We start from the raw sequence: 16,541 nt of genomic DNA on the forward strand, positions 1-16,541 counted from the left end.
GTACATTGGTATTGTGTATCCTTTTCTGTTTACGTATACATTTTCATCCACTGAAGGGGCCTGGATCAGATGTGTGTGCCATCAATACATCCGATCACGTTAAGAAATTGGAGGTAGAGTAAATCCTTCTTTGATCTCCAGCCTTTCATCTGTTGATGGCCACCAGGTGTGCCATAGATGCCAAAACATTAGTCCCCTTTTCATTGTAACCGAGACTGTACCTATTATCTATTGCTGCAGAAGATCAGAATGGCTAATTTACTCTCTTTATATATAGGTCTTGTTCATTTTGACAATTTCTGATTTAGAATCAATATTTATTGCAATGCACAAAAGTATTTCTATATTAAAATAAATGCATCATGGCTACCTATATAAACTGTATGATTATAACAGTAATTTGATCCGAAGGGTCGTATCACGTCGAGTTGGGAGGCGCGAATCATCAGATCAAACGAGACGCGAAGCTTCGAGTTTGATATGATGATCTGCGCCTGTCAACAAGACGTGATACGGCTCTTCGGATTAAGTTACTGTTGGAATGGTTATTTTATTATATACCCAATTATAACTACATAAATATAGCAAAATAAAACTTTTAGAGATCAGTTGTATAATATTTATCCATAGAACATAGCATATTAACAATGGACTTTTGAACGTGCAAGAAAATTAATGTCATGTTTTAGCGAATAACGTCATCGGTTTCACAGAATGGTGATATGGATTTAGAAAACCACAGTGTGATGATCCGAAAAGTCGGATCACGTCGTCATGTGATTACGTAAATTCCACAGTTAATTTGAGTGATACATATTAGTTATACAAAAATTGATTAAGACTGATTGTATATTGTTGAACGTCACTTACGAGATTTTTACGAGATCAGTTCAAGGTCGTAAAAATATACATTCTGTCTGTTTGGAACACTGTCCTTTCAGGGCGATATTTCAAAAAGATTTGAGCTGTTGAAATGTAATTTTACACCAAACTTCCCTAGGACCTCTTTCACCCCTCTCAAATTGTCCCATCCTGTCTGTTTATATTAGTATTTATTGCATTACATGTCGATTTTTTAGCTCTACTGGTCAGAGACCAGAAGAGCTTATGCGATAGTAAGGTGTCCGTCGTCCGTCCGTCTGTCTGTCTGTCTGTCCGTCTGTCTGTAAACAATTTTTCAAAACGCTACTCCTCCTACAGTTTTGGTCTGATTTTAATATAACTTGGCACACAAGTAGACTACACTAAGATACATATAATAGTGCATCGGTTTTTGATTTTGATAAACGGTGTTGCCATGGTTACTAAAAATAGAATTTTCTGTGAAATTTCTTTAAAATGCTACTCCTCCTACAGTTTTGATCTGATTTCAATATTACTTGGCAAATAAGTAAAAAACACTAAGAAACATAAAATAGTACATCGGTTTTTGATTTCAATGAACGGTATTTCGATGGTTACTAAAAATAGAATTTTCTGTGAAATTCCTTTAAAACGCTACTCCTTCTACAGTTTTGGTCTGATTTCAATATTACTTGGCACACAAGTAGACTACACTAAGATACATAAAATAGTGCATCGGTTTTTGATTTCGATGAACGGTGTTGCCATGGTTACTAAAAATAGAATTTTCTGGAAAATCCTTTAAAACGCTACTCCTTCTACAGTTTTGGTCTGATTTCAGTATTACTTGGCACACAAGTAGACTACACTAAGATACATAAAATAATGCATGGGTTTTTTAATTTCGATGAATGGTGTTGCCATGGTTACTAAAAATAAAATTTTCTGTGAAATTTCTTTAAAATGCTACTCCTCCTACAGTTTTGATCTGATTTCAATATTACTTGGCACACAAGTAGACAACACTAAGATACGTAAAATAATGCATCGGTTTTTGATTTCGATGAACGGTGTTGCCATGGTTACTAAAAATAGAATTTTCTGTGAAATTCCTTTAAAACGCTACTCCTTCTACAGTTTTGGTCAGATTTCAATATTACTTGGCACACAAGTAGACTACACTAAGATACAGAAAATAATGCATCGGCTTTTGATTTCGATGAATGGTATTTCCATGGTTACTAAAAATAGAATTTTCTGTGAAATTCCTTTAAAACGCTACTCCTTCTACAGTTTTGGTCTGATTTCAATATTACTTGGCAAACAAGTAGACTACACTAAGATACATAAAATAATGCATCGGTTTTTGATTTCGATGAACGGTGTTGCCATGGTTACTAAAAATAGAATTTTCTGTGAAATTCCTTTAAGAGCTACTCCTCCTACAGTTTTGGTCTGATGGCAATGGCTTCTTTTCTCATCCTTTGTTATAAGTACAAACCAGTAGAGCTACAGTCTCGACAGAGACTTCTGGTTTAGCACAGGGAAGGAGGAGACTTATTTTCCCCCGCTTGAAAAGTGGGGGATATAAGTTTGGGTCTGTATGTCCGTCCGTTTTTCTTCTGTATGTTACGCTTTCATTTCCACACGATATCTCGAGAACCTCTTGAGCTTTCGCAATGAAATTTAGCAGAGCAACTCCCTATGGACTAAAGAAGAACCCTATTAATTTTGAGGTCATAAATTCGCAAATTCTGTCTGTTATAACACTTTCGTTTCCGCGCCATGTCTCGAAAACCCTTTGAGCTATTGCAATGAAATTTTAAATAACAACTCCTTGTGGCCTATGGAAGACACATATTAATTTTCAGGTCAATGTTCAAGGTCGTAAACTTATTAATTCTTTTCTGTGTGTAACACTTTTCTTTCCGGGCGATATTTCAAGAAAACTTTGAGCTTTTGCAATGTAATTTTATACTCAAACTCCCTAGGACCTGTCTCGTCCCTCTCAAAGTGTCCCCTGTTTGATTTATTAGTATTTATTGTACTACATGTCGCTATTTTTAGCATAGGGGCATGAGGAGAGTTATAACGCATAAAACATGCTCTCGGCGAACTTTATATTCTTATTACATATAGTAGAACTGTTTAATAAGACACCATGCATTGTACAAAATTTTGACAATATCGAACGTGAATACATGTATGTGACTTCATCTTTGCATATAAATGTTGCCGGTTTAAAGCGGTTCCTTGGTGTAGTGGTATGTCTTTCGCTTCATATGTGAAAGGTCCCGGGTTCGAATAACGGACGATTCAGTTTCTTTTTTTTCCTAAATACTTTTTTTTTACTAAATTCAGCATATGTCATGAAAAATGTATGAGGTTTTGCTTGAACAAACTCATTACATCATCATTACAGCGAGATAAATATTCCATATGAAAAGAATCTTCTATACACATAATAAAGAATAAGCGATCAAATCTTTAAATCCATATTGGCATATTTCATTTGATTCAGTATACATATATACATTTTATAATTCTACAAATTCAGTCAGGTGGAACCGACCCCAACCCCCCCCCCCCCCATCCCCCGAACTGCGCATGGTTTACTGTTTCCCTAAGCGGGAGACACAAATTCTCTGAATTAGCTTGTTTCTTCTACTTTTTATATTTTTGTACTTGTTCGTTTTTTTTCTACAACTCTTAGCCATGCTTTGAAATGATGCATGTTTTCAGCCCCAACGACGTGGACGTAGTTCTATACTTGGTCCATTTTTTTCGTTTTTTTTACTTTATAATCTTTTGGGTTATGCTAACCCTAGGAACATCTTTTAGAAGTTCCTGTGAGGGGTGCAGCACCGATCATCTGAGTCCCTATCCTTGTCTATGCAATCTAAATGTCTCCAGCTATTGCATTTCTTGTCTCCATCACATCCAGTCATTTCCTAAACGAAGTTTGGGAGTCTACATTTACTGCAATCACATGGTATGTCGATGTACGTAATCTTCTTTTTCTTCAATTGCTTTCGTTTCAACTCTTGGAAATGGTGTCATTGTTCCTTTTTATAAGCAGCAAACCAAATTAGCACGAAGGTATTCGGAGTCGAACTTTGTCAATTTTTTTCCAATGTAATATCCGAAGCAAAACTGAACAACATTTGAAATAGCTTTTTTTGTTAATATCATTAAATGTAATGTTTATCCTTATTACTGTGGAACAAGAAACAAATCAAAATATAATTTGAAGAGAAGTGTACGGTGTCTTCCGCTTATGGTGACGGGTACCTAAAGATAACTAGTTCAGTTTTATAGATAAAATAAGTTGCAAAATGCATTGTCGTGTCGCTCACTTTTTTCTTTTCTTTCCAGTGCTTTTTATTAGGGTTTTTCCTAGATTTAATCTTTTGTAAATGCCAGTCTAAATGGTGGTGTTCATCTCAAGAGACGAAGACTTAGCTGTATGAGTGTAGTGTCTGCACCTCCTCCAATACCAGTCAGGCAAGTGTTATTTTCCCCCAACAATTTGCTTTTAGTGCTTTGGATGAAGACCACCACCTTTAAAGTACAAATATTGAGCCAGCATAATTATTCTCCACTCTTTATTCACCTTTCCAAATGTTATTTGATAATATTGAATTGTCACTCAAAGTGAATTGAACTAGAACTGTCCAAATGGGACAAAATACCGCCCGAGGGGTATTTCAGAAGTGCCAAATCATGATTATTTTATGGATCTAAGAGAAGAGAGAATTGCTAAAACATTTTTAGTTTATGTTTTTTAGAAATGAAACGAAGGCGCAGCCTAATTAAAAATAATAGACTAAACTGACCAGACACGAATTATGAACTTTTTCTGTCAGTGACCTTGAACTTGCATAAATGACCTTGGTTCAAAGTCATGACACAACCTCAGGTCATAAGCAATGTCTGTGTGAAGTAGTAGATTCAAGTTTTTCCATAATAAAGTAAGGTATGGACCGGGCACGAAGTTTTTTCATAATAAAGTAAGGTATGGACCGGGCACAAATTTCGAACTTTTTCTACTAGTGACCTTGAACTTGCCCAAATGATCTTGACCCAAGGTCATGACACATCCTTGGGCAATGAAATGAGAACCTACCACACACTAAGAAAGATATGGACCGGAAACTAAGTATGAAATTTTTCTTCCAGTTACCTTGAACTTCCTCAAATGACACTGGGTCAAGGTCATGACACACATTTAGGTCATAAGCAATCTTTCTTTAAACTAGAAGCTACCAAGTTTATCCATAAATAAGATGGACCGGACGCAATTATGATTTTTTTTCTTCCAGTGACCTTGAACTTCCTCAAATGACCTTGTGTCAAGGTTAGAACACACCCTTACGTCATGGGCAGTCTTTGTGTGGAGTAGTAGATTCTAATGTTCCTCTGTAAGAAAGATATTGACCGGACACGTTTGTACAGACAGACAGACCCATGGACGGACAAGATGATTCCTATATACCCCCCCCCCCCCTAAAAAAAATTGGTTTGCGGGGGGTATAATTAATAAGTCTCATCACATTTTGAATGAAAAAAGATGATGAGATGATACTTCTATTGATATTATCCTCGTTGGCACTACAAAATAATGAAAATAATTTACGTTGGGTTGTTCCCCCTTTATCTCTCTTTGGTTACATGTGAACTACATGTATATGAATGTACGCTGAAAAACCGAACTGTATAAATTTCAATCCTTTCCGACCATTTGTAAATTGCTGTACGTTAATTTAAAGTTTAATGCATAGACGGGTTTACTTTGAGTTTAAGGGAGTGCTTCATTTGTAGCTTGAATTTTCGGAATTGGTGGAATTACAATCAAGTTCGCCGGAATTTAATTCCGGCGCGGTTCTATCAATCCTGTGTTGAGAGTAGGTGTGAAGGGAATTAAAGATGGCGACTAATGTGTACATTTGCCGAGTATCGAAAACTTTTTCGTAATTTAGAGGCTATGGTTAGCCAAGTATACTCAGTTGAAGTATATGTTAAATTAAGAGCTTATTTCGCATTGCATTAACAAATACTATGTCGTATTTGTATTATTACAGACGATAATAGCATGACATGATTACTGAGCTACAGAAAGTTTCACGCCAATGAAAATTGACATAACTAAGGTTGGTATATAGATCCGTGGTGTAATACTGTCAATATTTTACTCAACACTAGTATATGTTTGTGTCCCCATTTCCGCATCTCATCCAGGTTTATGACCATTATTTTATTTTGTTTACAAATAGGTGTAGCTGAATCAACAAATCAACCATTGAAGAGTCTTGAAAGACAACTTCAAATGAATAAATGGGATGAAACAGGTAATTGGGGGGATTTCGCATATTCTATTCTTCAAATTAATAAACTTGGGTTTTGGTTTATGAATATGTACATGTATGTACTTTTTTGATAATATGTAAAAAAAAAGTCAAGTATTTCTTTCACATATTGAAAAGGTACATGTATATATATAATTATATACTAAGGCCCCAGAAACCTGTGAATATTTACAACCCAACCTTCAAAAACATCAATTTAACAGTAAATTGTGCATATTCACTGCTTTCATCCTTCACAAAATGAAAGGTGCAAGGAGGAGAACATGTAATTTAAAAAAAAATTTATAGCCAACATTTAACATTTTTAAATACATATAAAAGTCTACATGTGGAGCGGCCCAATTTCCGCCCCCGATATAACACTATCACAGGAGAACATGAAATTCAAAAAATAAATAATTACAGATGTTCAAACGATAATTCACTGAATGCTATGGCACGTGCAGTTCCCTTTGAGATAGACTAAGAATCAACAAGAGGTGCAAGGGTTGACAAGGAGTGTTTAGCTCTATCACCATATTCTCTCAATGGCAGAATCAAAAGAATAGGTCAGGCCCTGTTTTGTCTCTAGATTTGGTTGTAAGCAATTTAACAACTTGTCCAATGCTATGACATCCTGCAAAGAAGCATGAGCTTCGTAAGCATCTCCTAAGAAATGTTCAAAAAGGTTGACTTGCGAGTAGGAGGTGAGCCCAGGGTTTGTTGATTTAAGCAAAGATAGGGTATCGCAGATATCACCGATTTCCCTATGCAAGCTGACCATACCACAGTTTTGGAATGCATTTAACAGAACAGGGATATCGTAAGATATAATGTTGTGCTCAGTTAGTATGCTCTCCTTGTCTTCACTAAAGAATCTCAGAAAACTTGACAGCCCCAATCTTATGGGGACAGGACAAACTTCTTTGTTGTTATGATGAATTTTCATGCCATTCATTCTAATTCCAGTAATCTCTTCAGCATTTTGAAGCGGTTAGCTTCGCTAGCCGCCTTATGGCATGTGTCGGCAATTTCACGAACAACCGGAAACCTCCATAAGGCGCTACCTATGAGCAAAAAATTGCAGCTTTTCCGATCTTTGGCGGAAATACCCGAAAGTCTACGCTGAATTATCTGGGGTTACATGCAGAAATGCAGGGGCAAACTTTGCAGTGAAGAGGAGAAAAAATAGTTCTACAATATGGTTCATAAACCGAAAGATATATGATTAGTTATGTTAAAAACTGCGAAAGTATTGCAAAACAAAACAAGAAAAAATCTAGTTTAAATTTGATTTTTGATCATTTTTTGAGTTCATCTATGATATACGTAATGCCATTAATTTTTCTCTAAGTCATAATTATCTCCCCTTTGAAAAGGGCGTGGCCCTTTATTTGAACAAACTTGAATCCCCTTCACCCAAGAATACTTTGTAGCAAGTTTGGTTGAAATTGGTCCAGCGGTTCTTGAGAAGAAGTCGAAAATGTGAAAAGTTTACAACGACGACAACAACAACGACAACGACAGACGACGGACAAATTTTGATCAGATTAGCTCACTTGAGCCTTCGGCTCAGGTGAGCTAATAAAAGGACTCAGCTTGAATAGTACTTATCTGTTAGAACTGAAGTTGAATACCATATATTGATAAAATTTGATGAATAAAACAACACTGTTGCTATGGTTACCAAGAAGGGAAAATATACGATTTTGTGAACTTTATATCAATGTTAAACCCTGTGAGCCAACTTCTTGCATCCACTTAGAGATTGGATGATAGTCAAAATCAAAAGTCAAGTTAGCTGTTAATAAATATCAATCATAAAAATTTTGGGAATCTACATTTAAGGGTACGTATACAAGGAAAGAAAATATTTTTTAGGTTTTTAAGCATATGTTTTCTGCTTATTTCCATAGCAACGCTCTATTTAAAGAATCTAATCTGCATTTTTTCAAATGGGAAAACTTGGAGCACACCAACATCTTATAAAATTGATCATTAGTTATGAGAAAATGTACTTTTTTTAAAGATAGGATCAGATTTAAACATACAGAGTGTTACTTTGAAGGCCCTATGTGGTATAAAACCTTGGCAACCATTGCCAACCAATATGAAATATCATATTTTGTTCTTGGTATATGTTTCAAGGCTCTTTTTTCTATTATTTGGCCACATTTCATCCTATAATTGCTTTTTATTTTTACGTGTATGACTTTATAAAATTCAATGAATATTTTTTCTAACTTTTGAATACTTTGTTACCATAGTAACGTATGTAATAGTTGATTTACCAAACATGTTTATCATGCATTTGAGACATCTGTCCTTCAACTTTTGGAAACAGCCATTGCCAATTGTTTGCTTTGCCACAAAGGTTAACTATGGTTAACTATGATTAACTCTAAACATGTTAAAAATGCCATTTTTTCGAACTTTAAGACATGTTGCCATGGTAACTATAAAACATAGCAACCAATTTTTGCCTGATTTCAGTTTAGGGTATCAATGATTTTTATCATAGAGAGTTTTGAGAAATTCTGAGACTATGCGTGCCACAGCTCCTATATAAAATTTCAAATCATTACAGGGAATGGCTCTTAAATACATTTATAGTGTTAACGGCGATTGTGGGGTAATTGGTAGCGCGTCGGACTGACAATTTTGGGGTCGTGAGTTCGCTCCCCGGCGTGGGCGCGGTTTTTTTTTTTTTTTTTTTTTTTTCAGAAAATGAATGCACTATTTCGGCGTAGTATGCTTACGCTGTATAAAACCTTAGAACACTATGCGAGATAGTAGGGTATGTGTTTTATGTGTTGATGAAACAAGAATATCAACAGTCTCATTTAAAGTCATCATTTCGTAAATTCTATGGTCGATACAATGACCTTATCAGCAAATACAATTTATCATTGAATGAAATGCTGACTGACGTTTTTCATACCAATTGTTAGTCCATTATTTATACACTGAATTGACCACGGATTTCTTCCGTTATTTCCTGATTATGACAACGAGCACACGGCGGGTGTGACCGGTCGGCAGGGGATGCTCACTCCTCCATGGCACCTGATCCCACCTCTGATGTTTCGGAGGTCCGTGTTTGCTCTGCTCTTATTTTGTATATTTGTTTAATGGACGTTGAGACTGAATACTGTTCGTTATTTCCATATCCTTATATAGAGACAAACTGACAGGAAGCATATTAAAAGTAAATAGCAATGGATAAATTATTTTTTTGCGTGCAGGATCTCAACTGTATCCAATTATCTATTGATAAACATACCTAAAGTCGCAATGTATTTTTTTCAGCTGAAAAACGGTGCAGCTTCACGCTTGGCCAGATTTTGTCTTTTGCAACAGGTTCTGAAGAGGAACCAGTTCTTGATGTGAAACCAGATAGATATGTAGTGTGAAAACACAAGTTTAAGACTATGGTGTCAGAAATAAGATGTTAACCACTAGAAGAATTATTTCTTTTGACTAACTGTTCTTTTGACTAACGTTTGTAAAAACGTTTAGAAACTGGTTTAGAAATCAGAATGTTTTTAAGATTTTGAATATTTTTCATACATTACGAGGATATATAAAACAGATATTGGGGAACGTCTCGTCTGACCTTAAAAAAGAGGAGGTACCGTTGTTTCTAATGGACCAATATTCATCACAAAGTCCCAGAATGCTAAGCCTGTATATTTAATAACAACTGCCAGTTCTGAAGGCAAAAGTGGCTAACGCAGCTAGTCATCTCTAAGAGGAAATAATTTTGCGTAAAGTAGTCCATGAGTACAATTTACACATGGGTGAAATTGATAGACTTGATATGGTAGCTTATATATTTGGTTAACAGAGGCAGAGAATGACATATTTCACATAAAACGTTCCTTTTATTTATTCAAACCCCCCATTAAACAAGTATAATCTTGATTAAAGGCGACGTTTGGTAGGGATTCTGTGAGTCTTATAACCAATGAAGGAATCGGAAGAGATGCATTTTGTCTAAATTGGTACTTTAAAGCCTATCATTTTTTAAGCACTCAATCAAAGTAACATAAAGAACAAAAAGAAATCAGGGTAGGAAAAGTAATCCCCGAGCCCAGTGGTGGGCATCTGATCTCTCCAATGGTTACAGAATTCCTACCAAACTTTGCCTTTAACCAAGGTGGAAATAATTATCTAATTTTACCAAGACATATTGAAAGCATCTACACAAACAGCATTTGGATCAGTTTCCATGATACAGATGACTCTAACTGCTTACTTAAGCGAAATTGAGATTCCTTTACTTTTCCTAGGAATTACAGCACTTCCAGTTTTGGGAGAGTCTGGGGTATGTAGACTTGCTCACTTTTTCTTTCAGTTTAGAAAAAAGGTATCATTTTAAACATCGATCGGGATATAAATACGGGTTATCCTTGAGGAAATGAAGGCAGAAGAGCTTATCCCAAAGGAATATATAAAGAGAGCCCGGGGGGAGGGGGGGGGGGGGGGGGGGGGTGCGCATGCACTAACCAGGTAACCTTCTTTAACTTAAGTTAATATTATCATTATAATATTGCCATTCAAAATTGATAATATAGTTTTTACTAATTTTCAATTACTGAAGCCTCGCCTATTTTTATTCGTTTTAAAGCTCATTGGACAGAAACCTTCAGAGAGCAAGGAGTAAGATGCAGTGTTTTGAAGTAAGTCAACACCCTAAAGCAACGCTTCAGCGAGGATGTAACCAATAAAAAGTCAAAAGAGGAACGAATATACTCATTCTTCGTCAGATTTGTAAGAAATATAGCAGATAATTACAAATAAATTCAGTTTGATCAAACAATACATTAAAAGACACTGGGAGATATGAGATTAATTATAGTAACTTGTAAGATTTCACAGAATTTTTGTTTGTTTTCCAACCATGGCAACAAAATCTTTGTTAAAATAGACAATTCTAATATATTAAACCATAATAAACGAATAATATAGTTCATTCCTGGCAAAAGTATGAAAAATTTCAATTCAAACGCGACTCTTTGCAGAATGTTTAACCTTGGTCAAGAAGAGAGGGGCATATTTCAAAGTGTGTTTTAATGTCAGAAATGGAACAGTTTTTAATTCCAGTCTAGAAGAAAAGTGTGTTCAGCACCAAGGCAACAGCTTGGAAGGGCTTTCCATTCCATTATTTCGAGCAGAGATGGTCAATTCAAAAATCCTTATTGTTTCTCCATGTGGAGTTTCTATAGTTCCTTCATTTGGATCCTTTGATTGAATATAATTCATATTTTCATTTCTTCTTTCTTTTTTTTTCAATAGCTCCGTTTTTTTTTTTTTGAAGCCAGAGTTTCTTGTCTTCTGCTCATCAACATTTAGGAACTGCTTGTCTTTTTCCTTTAAGAGGAAAAATTTTCTGAAAATCTCCATGATTGTAAAAACTTGAGACTTTTTTGTATTTTCTTGCATTTTAGTTTCATTTAATTTTGCATCAGAGGCACTTCCAAATTACAGCATTCGGAGTGAAATTTAAGCCTATTTTCCTGGACTGCCATTTTTTTTAAAGATCAATCGGGCCTATGAATGTTTCATGTCTCAGTCTATAATAAATGTATGTTGTATGTTTAGATCCCAACTCAAAGCAAAATTTGAAGAAAAAAAAACTTTCATTAAACTAGAACTGTCCAAACGGGACAAAATACCCCCCGCTGCGTTTTTCAGAAGTAAGTTTTTCCATAATAGATATGTATCACACATAAATTATGAATTAAATCCAGTGACCTTGAACTTCCCCAAATGACCTTGGGTCAGGTCATGACATACCCTTGGGTCATGGACAATCTTTGAGTGAAATGAGAACCTAACAAATTTATCCATACGAAAGATATGGACCGGACATAAATTATGAAATTTTTCTTCCAGTGACCTTGAAGTTCCCCAAATGACCTTGGGTCAAGGTCATGACACACCCTTAGGTCATGGGCAATCTTTGTGTGGAGTAGTAGATTCTAATGTCCCTCCGTAAGAAAGATATGGACCGGACACGTTTGCACCGACAGACGGACAAGGTGATTCCTATATACCCCCTCCCCAAACTTCGTTTGCGGGGGGTATTGAAAAGACATAATAATTATTTTCAGATAGATAGCAACTTTTACAGACAGATGTCTGACTCGGTGATTGTCTCCAATTTTTGTAACTCCCTATTTATGAAGTAGATTGATCCTCTGAATATATATAATCTTCCTTCTTCGTATTCTGTTATTTTCTTTAAAAGTTGACAAAATCAGGGACTATTTGCAATTATAGATCACAAATACCGATCCTTCCACTCTACAAATTCACACTTACGTCTCGCGCGATTCAAGTTTTAAGACAGAGTTAAGAAATACGTTAGTTTCGAATATACAAGATTTCTGTTTTTAAAAAACTTAGATAGTCTGAGAGGACTCAGTAACTATCTAAGTTACTGAACTTGTGTCCGATCCTTTTGACTTTGTGAATAAATTATGTTCAATTCAATTCAATTAAAAAAAATTACAAATTCTATCTGAATAATTTTTCATTAAATACAATTTTTTATATCAATGTTAGTTTTAATTTTGAAAGATTTTTTTTTTACGTCATCAATTATACATGTATTGCATTTTAGTTTCGTATTTTCATAGCAAGTATGGCGGTCGCCAATAAGGGAGGACATGACATTATAATAACAATCTCTCGCCCTCAGACTGAATATTCTGAGCTGTGAAGACGCATAGGAGAATTAAGACTACAAAATACGAATGTGGATTATGTCATAGATACTTAATAACAACCATTGCAGTCTGTGCTTTATTATTTACACACGATGCAAGGAAAACTTTTGACATTTTAACTGCACCAAAATTAATATGTATAGCGATTCAATCCAGGAATAATACGGTACAGAACAGACAAGAGATATAATTTTTTAGTTGTTAATAAATATATAATGTTTTTTTACGAAAGTCACGAAGTTTTTTTTTCTAGAATGTTTTATTTTCTAACAACTTGTTTCAAGCTTGACGTTAGAGAAAATTTGGTCGAACAAAGTTGTGTTGTGAAAAACGAGATTATTTAAAGCACAGTATGATTAATATAACTGTTTAATTTAAATAATGAAGGAACATACGTAATCAATTTGAAAAAAAATGCTGTCAATAATGATGCAATATTTGTTTAATTATAACCAAATAAAAACACAAACTGTTTAGAGATTTCATGATTTATTTTTTCAGATAGTTGGTAAAAGCAAGTTATTAAACATAAAATATACCATGAACACATCATGATGAACAATTCATATTACTTATCTACTATCCCTGGTAATGGAACTCTTTGGAATGCAGAATCTTCATGATTTTCCAATCCATGATAGCATTCCAGATAATGTGAAGATGCTTTGGGGAGAAGTGAGTCTTTCAAAAAGGTTATGGATCTTGTATTGAGGAAAACATTCATTCCACCATTGCAATAAAAAACAAGAGGCCCAGGGGCCACAGCGCTCACCTGAGCACATCGGGCTTGAATTTACCCCCCCCCAGGCGTTCATCATTTGAACAAACTAGAATCTACACTACCTGAGGATGATTCCATATAAATACCCTGGGTATCACTAAACATAGCTTTGAAGTACTTGAAAAGAAGATTTTAAAAGGTTTCCCTATATATCCCTATGTAAAACTTGGGTCGGCCATTTTGGCCCCACCCTATCCCCAGGGCCGGGGGTCATGATTTGAAAAAAACTTGAATCTACACTACCTGAGGATGATTCCACATGAGTTTCATCTTTCCTGGCCCAGTGGTAATTGAGAAGGATTTTTAAAGATATTTCCTATATATTCCTATGTAAAATTTGGGTCGGCCATTTTGGCCCCATCCTTGCCCCGGGGGTCATGATTTGAACAAACTTGAATCTACACTACCTAAGGAAGATTCCACATGAGTTTCATCTTTCCTGGCCCAGTGGTTCTGGAGAAGAATATTTTTGAAGATTTTTCCTATATATTCCTATGTAAAACTTGGGTCGGCAATTTTGGCCCCACCCTTGCCCCGGGGGTCATGATTTGAACAAACTTGAATCTACACTACCTGAGGATGCTTCCACATGAGTTTCATCTTTCCTGGCCCAGCGATTCTGGAGAAGAAGATTTTTTTAAAAATGCCATTAATTTTTAACAAATTCATGATTATCTCCCCCTTGGAAAAGGGCGTGGCCCTTCATTTGAACAAACTTGAATCCACTTCACCCAAGGATACTTTGTGCCAAGTTTGGTTGAAATTGGCCCAGTGGTTCTTGAGAAGAAGATGAAAATGTGAAAAGTTTACAACAACGACTACGACGACGACGACAACGGACAAATTTTGATCAGAAAAGCTCACTTGAGCCTTCGGCTCAGGTGAGCTAAAAACAGGGATATGCTTTATGAAAATAAAGTAGTATGAATCACACTTAAAACAAACTGGTTAAGTTAATTACATATTATATAAATATATATTATAACTTCAATTGTAATAGGACAATGGTCAGCTTGGAATTTTAATAGTGCAAGTTTGTACAGGAAATATGAACCCATGTCAGATAGAGTCACCTGTAAATAAAAAACAAAGTATCATCAAATTATTCATCGGTCAAGAAATGTACAATCTTAAGGCAAGTACTGATCAAGTGCGTAATGGATGTACATTCAACTTAACAGAAAAACAAATACCGGTTAGGGTGAGAGAAGTAAAACCACCATTTGATGAATTGCAAAACTACACAACCAACTTTCTCAACTGTTTTTTTTTTTTTAATTTCTTTTTCTATGCAAGATGCAATTTCAGAAGGTAACATACACCTAACCAACATTACCTTGAAATATATTATGCCACTCTTCTACTCCCATTCGTCTTGGTTAAAGTACATGACCGAGTATATTGACTATGTTCTTTAAACTCTATTGACACTTAAAATGGCACTGAAAGTTAGGGCGGCATCTTTCATTAACCCAACTGGAAGGCTGGGACACAAAAAAGCTGCTGATATTAAAAGAAAAAAAACAGGTTAAAATGTCAAAGGATTTGATAAGTGGCCTAGGTGCAAATAAAACAGAAAATGCAATTGTGAAAATTTCCAAGGTGGCACCAGTTATTCACAGCATTTCCAACAACCTTTGTTCAATGAAATCAACACAGGATTTTCACACGACTCACAAAGTCAGACCATGAGATCAAGATGTTCAACAGATCTTAGAAAAATAACCCGTGACAAAACATCCCTGGTCGTCATTTAAAGGCATTCAAAGACATTTCTAAAAGTCCATCTAGTTTTAATCGACAACATTTTGAAGTGTGTGTTATGAACACTGTTGACAGACTTAAGCGAGGCATTCCTACCACTCACGACAGAGAAAGTGATGATGATGAATAAATTCATTAGCATTTGTTTATATATTTGCAGATATAAATATTGAATATTTACAATTACAAGTTTACTAAACACATGATTTTTTTAAAGTAATGCAATGTTTGGTTCAACAACAAATAAAACTAACTTTAATTCGGTAATAGTGCATGTTTATTCATTATACAAATTAATGAAGTGCATTAAGTACTGGAAATAAGAATGTCTACATTACACTGCTGTTTAAAATAACTACCCAAAGTGCATGGTCTTGTTAAAATGCCTTTAAAAGGAATGATGTACATGCAGGAAAGGGTAGTACAAAAATGCTGTTTAGTATAAGTACTGTAACAATAGAAATTCTGTACAACATTTTTATTGCACATGTAAAACACAATATTATAAATAAAATTTTCATAGCTTTTGTACCATTTGAATGTTAATTCACTTATGGATATCCCTGCTCTGAAAGAGAGGAGAGTATGCTGTTTTACCCGTATGTTTCTGTCTAATGTCAACTTCCTGTTTATCTGTGTGTCTGTACCATATAACATGGACAGACTTTAAGCAATTTATTCCATGAAATACACTGATCAACAGGTTAAACTGGCAGGGGATTTAAGAAGCAGTTAGTTAAGTCTTTAAGATGCAAATTGAAATTGCAAAGGTTATAAGAATGCTAGTTGCTCAGAGACATGTTGCCTGGAGTGTCATCTAATAGTTGTATGTCAGTACCACATTGACAACAAGCCAGACAACAAAACCAAGCAAAGGTAGTAAGGACCTACTACAGTACCGACCAATCCCAAATGGCTGCCTGATTCCAGTATCATTCAGGTAAACACTGTCAGGCAGGAATGTCCTGTTGTTTCAGCATAGATGCTATAATAGAACCGGGTCCAACACCAATTCAAATGGCAGGAATTTTTGCCTTTTAAAATTGTTCAATATTTTGACGGGAAAAGAAAATA

Source organism: Saccostrea cucullata, unplaced genomic scaffold (assembly GCF_032062105.1).
Source record: "Saccostrea cucullata isolate Sc308-1 unplaced genomic scaffold, CSIRO_AGI_Scuc_v1 ctg1337, whole genome shotgun sequence".
Taxonomy (NCBI): domain Eukaryota; kingdom Metazoa; phylum Mollusca; class Bivalvia; order Ostreida; family Ostreidae; genus Saccostrea; species Saccostrea cuccullata.